The sequence below is a fragment of the Neovison vison genome, chromosome 6 (genome assembly GCF_020171115.1).
Source record: "Neovison vison isolate M4711 chromosome 6, ASM_NN_V1, whole genome shotgun sequence".
NCBI classification, from domain to species: Eukaryota; Metazoa; Chordata; class Mammalia; order Carnivora; family Mustelidae; genus Neogale; species Neogale vison.
Genome location: NC_058096.1, coordinates 162,286,113 through 162,296,563, shown reverse-complemented (window position 1 = coordinate 162,296,563; position 10,451 = coordinate 162,286,113). Strand labels below are relative to the sequence as shown.

Sequence of the window (10,451 nt, the reverse complement as noted above, 5' to 3'; positions counted from 1 at the left end):
GCTGAGCATGGACCTATAGCCCATGTTAGGGTCAGCAGGGATCTAGAATAGTGCCGTTATCTTGATAGGCTGAGTGAGAAGTGTGGACCTTGGTGACAATCCCTAGCCAACCCAGTGGGCAGGATTCCCCACGAGTGTAGAGATTTGTCTTGCTGGACTGCCTTTGCAGGTCACCAGGCAGGGAAGCCTGGCCAGGGATCCATCTAGGAAGAGACTCCAGGGAGCACTGGTGGCTGAGGAAGCCCCAGAACCCCTCAGGCAGCAAGTCCAGATGGGGACTGATAGTGGCCAGTTGGAAGCTGGTGCCTCCCTGTGCTGTTTGGGAGTGGGCCCCTCTGGACTGAACAGGTGTTTGGGTTCAAGCCTCAATTCCAGCAGCCTGGTGTGCCCCAGCTGCGTCAGGCTGGCTGAAGGAGTGGGGATTGTTCATGTCCTGACTGCACAGTTCAGGGTAGTAGGAATCTGGAACTCAGGTAAGAGACAGGGGAGGACAGCTCTCTAGAGTGGACTCCCGAGTGTCTGCGGATCTGCCTAGTTCCAGGCCCGAACCTCCACACATGTGCTATTCCTTCTGAAGTTCAAGCTAGAGGAATCTGCACTTCCTTTCCAGGCCAGGGTTGGGCACACTGGCCCAGGTAGCCTTCAGTAGGAAACACCCAGGGACCGCGATTGCTGGAGAAGCCCGGGGCCTGATCAGGCAGCCAGGCTGAATGTGAACTGGCTGTTGCTATTTCCAAGCTGCTGCTGCGGGAGGATTTCAGGGGATGGGCTTCCCGCTTCCTGGAGGTTCCACAGGTGGTGGTGCAAAGCCCGTGCTCCACAGGCCTCGAGAACCCCAGCTGCCCAAGGATGGCTCCTGGAGTGGGTCCTGTGCAGGTCAGGAAAGCTGGCCAGCTGGAACAGGGCAAGTATAGGGAGAGTTTGGGTCATGGCAGTAGGATCTTGGGGACCTAAGACATCTGCCTCATTTTAAGACCGAACAAACACAAATGTTCATACTCCCTCTGGAGAGAGACCTGGAGACTGCTGGCCTCCCCATCACAGCAGACCCGGGCAGAATGGCCAGAGTATCTATCTTCTGATAGGAGAGACCCGGCAGTCCTGCTACAGGACCCCTTCATTCAGGAAGCAAGCACATATCGAGACAGATCATGGCCAATTAGTGCTTCCACTTTGGGGTGATCTGTGGGGCTGGGCCCCTCTTCGCCAGAACCGATGTTTAGGTGTTTAGGCCTGGAGGCTCCCAGCTGCCTCACGCTGGCTGAAGGGGTCCAACACCACATGCTCAGGAAGTACAGTTCAAGGTAGCCAGCAGCCTGGAAAAGGGCACGGATCCAGGGAGGCTGTGGCCAACACAAGGCGCCTGCCTCTATCCAAGTCCTAAACTATATGAATTCACACATTCCCTTTGAAAACTGGACTGCATGTTACTGGGCCGCCTTGCCAGGGAAGGGCCAGGAGGGCTGGCTGGGGCTTCTATCATCTGTTGAGGGACACCTAGGATTCCTATTTGTTGGGCAAGCCTGGGACCCCTTCAGAGAGCAAGTCCAAATGGGGACTGATAGTGGCTGATCTGCTGCTGCCACCTGAAGGTGATTTTCAGGGGTGGGCCCCCTCCCCACTGTGGTCTACATAGGCATGGTGCCTGGCCCCAGCACTACCCCCCTTGGACTGCCCAGGGTGCCCAGACCCAGGGCAAGGCATTTGGTCTTGAGAGGCTGGCTCAGAGGAGAAGCTCTTGGGGATGTCAATCTGAAAAATAAAATCAGTTGTTTAAAAAAAAAAAAAATCACTTGTTTTACTTGTGTTTATTTGAGAATAGTGGAGGAATTGAAAATTGGGACAAGCAAACTATAGCAAACCGCAGGCAAGTGGTAGAGACGAAGAGGCCAGCTTTTATTATGCTTTAGGAAGATATTGGGGAGGATTGTTTTGAATAAAATTTCCCTGGAGAACAATGATAGTTTAAAGATATGGGGGTTTCTCATTAGCCGTGAGTGATGGTTAGTGCCCTGCTGATGGGGCAGGGAGAGGTCTTGTATTTCTTAAAAGCAAGAAATAAATTCCTGTGACAGAAGTGTCCTCCCTTTTCAAGATAAGAATTATCTTCCTTTTTCTTGTTGGTCAGGCAGTCTGCAGTGAGTGCTGTGTGCCTGAGGGCTCCCCACTCGGGGCTCGGGGCTCCATTTTCATGTGGGTTCCTTCACTCCTTCACACTTCCCTGAATTGATCGAGAATTATCCTCAAATGCATTCCCGATCAAGAATGAGGTGTTCTGGGGACGCCTGGGTGGCTCAGTTGGTTGGACGACTACCTTCGGCTCAGGTCATGATCCCGGAGTCCCGGGATCGAGTCCCGCATTGGGCTCTCAGCTCCATGGGGAGTCTGCTTCGCTCTCTGACCTTCTCCTCGCTCATGCTCTCTCTCACTGTCTCTCTCTCAAATAAATAAATAAAATCTTTAAAAAAAAAAAAAAAAGAATGAGGTGTTCTGGGGCACCTGGGTGGCTCAGTGGGTTAAGCCTCTGCCTTCAGCTCAGGTCATGATCTCAGGGTCCTGGGATCGAGCCCTACATCGGGATCTCTGCTAAGCAGGGAGCCTGCTTCCCCCTCTCTCTCTGCCTGCCTCTCTGTCTACTTGTGATCACTCTCTCTCTCTGTCAAATAAATAAATAAAACCTTAAAAAAAAAAAAGAATGAGGTGTTCTGCAGTTCTGTAGAGATTTGACAGGCAACAGGTTAAAAGTTTTAAATTGATTATATAAAATAAGACAAGAATAATAATGACCCAGTTTGCATAGTAGTCTTCGACCAAGAGCCCAAACCTGAAGGTAGCCCCCTAAATAGATCAAAGGCTCATAGATCATTAGGCAGAGTTCTTTGTGGTCAAAGTGCTTACTCACTGACTTTATGCAGCTAGATCTTTACTTCCCCTGAGTCTTTATCCATGTGCAGTAGGTGGAATTCACCATTGCACAAATGTCTCCTTGTTCAGCTGGTAGATAGTCAAGGGTTATGCAATTATCTAAACTTACTGTAGTCAGTGAGTCAAGTGACGATTGTTGTGCTTTTATCGCTTTGGTTGTAGAGTCAGCTAGCTCTTCTAACGTCAGGGAGAGATTTCTGATCATGGATTTGTTGGTATTCACTCTGATCCATGGGAGAAAGTCTCTCCTTATAGTGGCAAACCCTGAGTCATATATGCCTCTTGAAAGTTCCCATTTATGACAGCCATGGAGGTTCAATTGGGTGAACCAATGGGATGGCTTCTGATTCATTATACATGTCAATGGGGACAGTTAATTGTTCCAATAAACGTTGTCCTCTGATTTACCAGCAAACATTCATATGCCCCTAGGAAACGCTGTCCACCACAAATACAAATGGAATCAGGTAGAGCACAGAGGACTCCAGCTAAGGTCTGATTATTGATAGAGCCATTAGCTGAATTCCCTGACACTTTCAACCCATGGGTCAGAGCTGTTGGGGGGGATGTCCTGTGAGAGGTTATCCCTTCCTAAACGGGACTTTTCTAAAAACTTCACCAAGAGGTGTTAAACTCAGTCGTCTTTCCATTGGGAAAGACATGCAGGGGAACAGATTGTTTTTTTTTGTTGTTGTTGTTGTTTTTTTAAGATTTTATTGATCCATCTGAGACAGAAAGATACAGAGAGAAAACTTGAGCAGGAGAGATAGAGGGAGAGGGAGAATCAGACTCCCTGCTGAGTCAGGAGCCCAATGTGGGTCTCCACCCCAGGATGTGAAGATCATGACCTGAGCCAAATACAGACGCTTAACCATCTGAGTCACCCAGGTGCCCTGAAGTTGTATTTAGGTAAGGAAAAGAAGATGGGGACATGAGGGTCATATAACTGACAGTGGAGAAGGTATTTAGTTGAGCTCATGTGATTGTGAGTTGGGAAAGGTTGAAACAAGGCATGGGAACACCTGATCTCAGCAATTTAATCTTACAGGTAATATCCATAGGTTTATGAGTAAAATCAGCAGTAACATCTGGGATTAAAATGAAAATAGTTAAGGTGAGACCAAGGGGTCTCCAACATCATGAACAGATTGGAGTTTCTGATGAGAGATCCAATAGTCAGAGAGGTTCCCCGTTTTTCAGTAGATTGAGAAATGTGGATAAAAGCATTGTCTCTCTGAGAGAAAAAAGAGGGAGGTAGTAAGAAGCAGCAGCAAGAAAAGGGTTACAGACCTGTGCTGGCCACCTTGGGAAAGCAGTCTCCTTCAGTTGTCATCTGCTTCAATTCCTAGAAGGTCAACAGTTGGTATACAGGTCCAGTCTGGGTTTTGTAATTTCTTTAGCTGTGATACATGAATCTAAAAGTCTTTTGCTTGGAGTTTGGCAGCACACCAGTTGGTTAACAGTAATTTATAACAGCCTTTCCAATGCAGTTGAAAAGTCTGGGGATGTCTTTTCCAAAAGACAAAGTCCTGGGGTTGCAAGTCATGACATTTAAGGTCTTTGTCTCCTGGGTCTGCACTGTGAAAATATTTCAAGTGTATTAGTTTAAATGTTATTTTCTCAATTTCAGAAAACTTACAAAGCATATTTAGAAATGGTATAAAGTAGTTGTTACAGAATAGTTACAGATTTACTCTTAGAATTAGCATAATTTTTTATGCATTACAACAAATATAAACTTCTATATAATAAAAAATAAACTATGTACATTTTAGAAATTATAGTATGAGATTCACTGGTATCTGAGGCTCATTCTGACAGTGCTCTGTTAGACTGGGCAACAGGATCCCCATGTTATTCTTAAAAAGGGTTGCTATGAGTTAAGTAGAAAGAATAAAGATTTGAAAAATGGGACAACTTCTAAATTGATGGCAGAGCTAGAAATATTGGAAACTGCCATCCAGCTTTCCAAGTTATTATAAGAAGTGAGGGGAGTTCTTTTAAACAAAGATTGCTGCCTGGCTGTAAATCTGAAAAGACAAGGCAACAAAGTATGAGCCTGTCACAGAGGGATTACAGCCCGACCTTGAGGAGTTACCGCTGTGTGTGGGCAGGACAGAACAGGTTGGAGTTCTTATATGGCCTCTTCAGCTATTGCTCAGTTTACTGTGACAGGAGAACAGTGGCTTTCAAATGTGCTGTAGCATTTCCACAGTGAGAAATAATGTATATTTTATGATCCAGCACATACCCATATATATAAAAAACCACCCAAGTAACTGAAATAAAAGTTTAATAAATTGATGTGTATTTCCTGTTTTTAGTATATTTCATGCATGTATCCTATTTTGCATTATTTAAAATTATTTTTATTTATATATAGATAATCTATAATCCATTTATAGATTTTAGGTGAAATTGATATATTATCCATTTATATAGATAGAGGTGATACATATTCTGTTTAAATGAATTATGATGAATCATAATTCATCAATGGTCTGTGACCGTGGTTTGAAAAACAAGAATTACAAAAAGAAGGAAAGAAAAACAAGAATTACAGTAAATCCTTCCAGAGAAAGAGAAAGCTTTCATGAAGTTCCATTGTTTCTCACTTTGCAAAGGGGGGCCTAGGCATTACCTGCATTTTGTCAGGGTTAATGCACAAAGTTTGTGCAGAGTTAATTGATGCTTATTACTCTAAGTGTTCAAACATTTGGAGGATTCATTTTGTATTTTGGGGTCTTTTAATTTTTTTTTAAAGATTTTATTTTATTTATTTGAGAGAGAGAGACAGTGAGAGAGAGAATGAGCGAGGAGAAGGTCAGAGAGCGAAGCAGACTCCCCATGGAGCTGGGAGCCTGATGTGGGACTCGATCCCGGGACTCCAGGATCACGCCCTGAGCCGGAGGCAGTCGTTTAACCAACTGCGCCACCCAGGCGTCCCCGGGTCTTTTAATTTTTTAAATATTTGTGATCTTGGCTGCCCAGTGAAGACCAGGAAGAAGGTAATTATGAGCTATCACATATTAGCAAACTTTATAAATACATTTCAATTTTTTGAAGGTGATATAAAACATCGATTAAGAGATCCAAACCCTTTAATCTCTATAAAAATTAAAAAGCCAAAAATGGATATGTTTATGTTTAGCATTTAATGTTCATCTTATTTAGAAATGATTTGCCAAAAAAAAAAAAAAGAAATGATTTGCATATCCAATGATTATCCATTATTTAGTTTAAGTTAGCATAAACTTTAGTCTTTTTTATATTTGTATAAATTAGTTACTTTTTAAAAATTTTTTAGAAGATTTTATTTGTTTATTTGACAGACAGAGAGACAGAGGCAGGCAGAGGAAGAGAGAGAATCAGACAATGTATTGATCAAGGAGCCCGATGCAGGGCTCAATCCCAGGACCCTGGGATCTTGATGTGAGCCAAAGGCAGACACTTAACTGACTGAGCCACCCAGGTGCCCCTAAAATAGTTACTTTTAACAAATATACTTGGATTAGACACTAAACAGCTGACCATCATCCTATTTCTTTTGTTGACAAACTGTAATATAAGAGTAAGAACTTATTTGATTAGTACACCCAGGAAGAAAAAGTTGTTTATCAGGGTTCTATTTAATGCTGATAACTCTTGAAGAATGCCTGTTTTTCTCAAACCAACAAACTTAAACTAGTGTTTTTTTATCGAAATCATCTCAGGTCATATGAACTTGAAAAACATTTGGGTTAGTTGCTCTATTTCTGAAAGTATATTTAATTTATATAAATGTTTAGTTTTCTTTAGCCAATTAAAGATCTTTACAAGTTTATTTTGGCACTACCACCTGGAGGTAGAAAAGTATCAGATATCTATACCATACATAACACAGACACGCATAACATATAGATAGACACAGAGATCTTACAGCTTTTATTTAGAAACTCTAGCCATGTCTCAGATACAAAACTCAAAATAATTGAATCCAAATTGTGTTTCTGGCAGATGGACTAAGTTAACATTACCTGCTCAGGTGACCAAAATCTTTTACTTCAAGATTTTTTTTTTTAATTTGCATGCTGAAAGGATCCTTCAAGATCCTTTGGAAATGATTTTCATATCCAATGAAAGGATCCTTCAAGATCCTTTAACTTGAAAATTAACTCATTTTCAAGTCATTTTAGTCTTTTAGAAGCTTCTGCGTATCAATGAAAGAAGATATTCCTTTGTCTCCAAGAGGTTTGGAATCGTCACTGTCAAGGGTGCCCCTTACCATGGACTTATCTAAAACAAACATTCCCCAGAATGGCTATAATAATCCAGATTATTCAAACGTTCATCCATTTTTCCAGAAAGGCATGAGAACCTGGTCCAAGGCCCGGGTGGAACCTATCTTGCCATCAGGTTCACTATGTTATCTTAACTCTGAGGGACACTGTTTTCCAACAGCTGCTCTAAAACCCTTGGAATTGTGTGTTTTCTACTTTTGAACAAAATGGGTAACATACCAGAAAACTTCAACAAACACAGACAAAAGAGTACTCACCAGAAAGGGTGATGCCTTCATTAAAAAACAAATCAAACAAACAAATAAACAAACAAAAACCCAGACCCTGAATAAAGCCAGAAAGCTCAAAACCCAAAGATAGCAGAGTTCAAAATCCAGAAGAGACTTCCCCTCAAACCTCAGCGTCATCAGAAAGCAGTGACCTTAATGGGCTCTGTGGGTGCTGGCACCTGTGTGCTCATGAGACACTATGTATCTTCCCTGGACCCTGCCTCTCTGAAACCATTTAATGTTGATGAGAGAAAAACTCATCAAAAAGTCTTGATATACAGGGAAGTCATTTTAGATTTCTAAGTCAGCAGGACTGTATATAAACTTTGTTCAAACCAGAAGCCTGATTTATGGACCGCCATGCATGCATCATACATCTGCTTTGTGAATGAGTAGCCTAAGGGAAAGCCATCTTGTCTTTGAGATATTGATTGATGTTCCTGCTCCCTGCATTCTTTATGATAAAACTCATGATACCTGTGTATTTGCAATCTATTATCTTTTGAGCTTTCATAGAATATAAAAAAGTATATAGCCTTATAAAAACTTTCTTCCCTGTGAAGAGCATGTTTCCCAAGCAGCTATCTTAACTTGGACTTGAATAAAACTCTTTTTCTTACTTTTAGAGATTCTAAAAGGTTTTGTTCAGTTTGCATTGACAGTGTCAACCTTAAAAATAGAATAACCACTTATTTTACAAGCAAAATGGGTTTCTTTGGGAATAGCAGAGGAACTGCAATTTAGGATAAGCAAATTTTTGCAAGTCAGAGGAAAACCCAAGGAAACAAAGGGAAGGTCAGTTTTTGTTAGGTTTCAGTAGGAAATTGGAGAGGATTTCTTGAACAAAAGTTCATCGGAGAAGAACAAGAGTGTGAGTTTGTGGTGGGTTCTTCTTGGCGGCAAGGAGCAGTTAGTGCATTGTTGCTGGGGCAAGGAGAGATCTTCCTTCTTTTCTTAAACACAGGAGATAAAATTCCAATGTGAAAAATGTCCTCCTTGGTCAATATAAGAATTATGTTCCTTCTTCCTGTCGGTTATGCAGGCTGCAATGAATGCTACGTGCATGAGAGCTCCCCCTTCAGGGCTTCCCTACTTCATTTTGGATGAGGTTTCCAGGGATGCCTGGTGGCTCAGTCGATGAGCATCTGCCTTTGACTTGGGTCACGATCTCGCAGGAAGCCTGCTTCTCCCTCTCCCACCCACCCTGCTTGTATCCCCTCTCTCATTGTCTCTCTCTCTCTGTCAAATAAATAAATAAAATCTTTTTAAAAAATAAATAAATAAAATAAAATAAGATTTCCTTTACTTGTTTTCATAGGGACGAGGTACAGGCATCCTCACAAGCTCTGACTTACCCAATGGGCTGTATTCCCTCTGAATGTAGATCTTTAGGTTACTAGACAGCCTTGGTAGGGCCAGGAGGTCTGGCCAGGAAACATCTAATAAGAGACTCCTGTGGGCCATTGTGGCTGGAGGAGCCATGGGACCTTCAGGCAGCAAATCCAAATAAGGAATGACTGTCTCCAGTTCGCAGCTGTTGCCTCAGTGTGACGCTTGGGAGTCCCCTCCACACTGAACTTAGGCATGTGTTTGGGGTCCGGCCCCAGCTACACCAGCCAGGTAGGCCCTGGTTGCCTCAGACCAACTGAATAGCTTTGACCTATATATGCCTTGTTTCAGGGTAACCAGGATCCTAGAACTGGCCAGGAGTTGAAAGCGGCCAAGTCTCAAGAGTAGAATGTGGGGGGTCCATGGCATCTGTCTAATTCCAAGCCCTAACCCACACAAATGCACTTATTCTTTCTGAAGACAAAGCTGGAGGAGTCTGGGCTGCTTTGCCAGGATAGGGCTGGGCAGACTGACTAGGGTAGACTCCAGTAAGATACACCTGGGAGCGTTGATTACTGTAAGCCCAAGACAATCAGGTAGCCAGTCTAAATAGGGACTGATGGTCGCAGGTTTAAAGCTGCTACCTCAAAAATATTTTGAGGGACCCCTCCTTGTTGTAGGATATAAAGATGGTTATTCACAGCCTTATCTCCACAGGACCTGCAAGGCCCTGGCAGCCATAGGGCCAACTGACAAAGTACAGGCTGCACATGTGTGGGGCCACAGGTTAGGGCAGCCAGGAAACTGGAATGAGGCAAAGTCAGGTAAGACTGAGTTAGAGGAGGGGCAGTTTTGTGTAGGTAAAGGCTTATGTCTAAGCCTTTACCTACACAAAAATGAATATTCCCCATGAAGGCAGAGTTGGAGGAATCTAGACTGCCTGGCCAGGGTAGGGCTGAGCTTGGGTATCCTCCAGCAAGAGATACCTTGGAGCCTTGAAGGCTGGATAAGCCAACACTTCAACAGGCAGCTAGTCCAAATGGGGACTGTCACCAGTTTCAAGTTGCCACCTGAGGAAGAGCTTAGGGGATGGCTCCCTCTGGTAGGATAGGCAGGTGTTTGGGAATCAGCTCCACAGGTCTGAAGGGCCCCAACTTCCCAAGACCAACTGGTAGGTTATATACTGGGCATGAATGGGATGCAGAGGTCAGGGTAACCAGAGACTTGAAATAGGACAAGTGTCAGGAGGGGATGGATCATGGCAGCAGGCTATTGAAAATACCTGATATCTGCCCAATTTCAAGCCCTAACCTACACAAATACACATGTGAAGACCAAGGGAAGGCTAACCCAAAATGTGCCACTTCAGCAAGTTGAGTCTTTTGAACTAAAGCTACTTAAGAAACAGCTATTGCAAGAACTGATCCTCCTTTGTCTCCAGAAAGCAGGAAATAAATCTCCCATGGAAAGGTACCCTTTCTGTAACAGGAGGTAAAATCTAATCACTAGAGAGAGGGAATCTAGAGCCAAGAAAGCTGTATAAACAAACCTTGTTAGTAATAATTTACTAATCCCAGCCCAAATTCTCTTAGAATTCCTTACTAATTGAAGCTTCTGAACATGAGTTTTTTTGTGTCCTGTCAATTCC

At 43.2% G+C, this 10,451-nt stretch overlaps 1 pseudogene; it reads left to right on the top strand.

The window, feature by feature from the left end:
• Positions 1–271: 271 nt before the first annotated feature.
• The window catches only part of LOC122910171, a 121,861-nt pseudogene continuing 111,681 nt past the window's right edge, over positions 272–10,451 (top strand).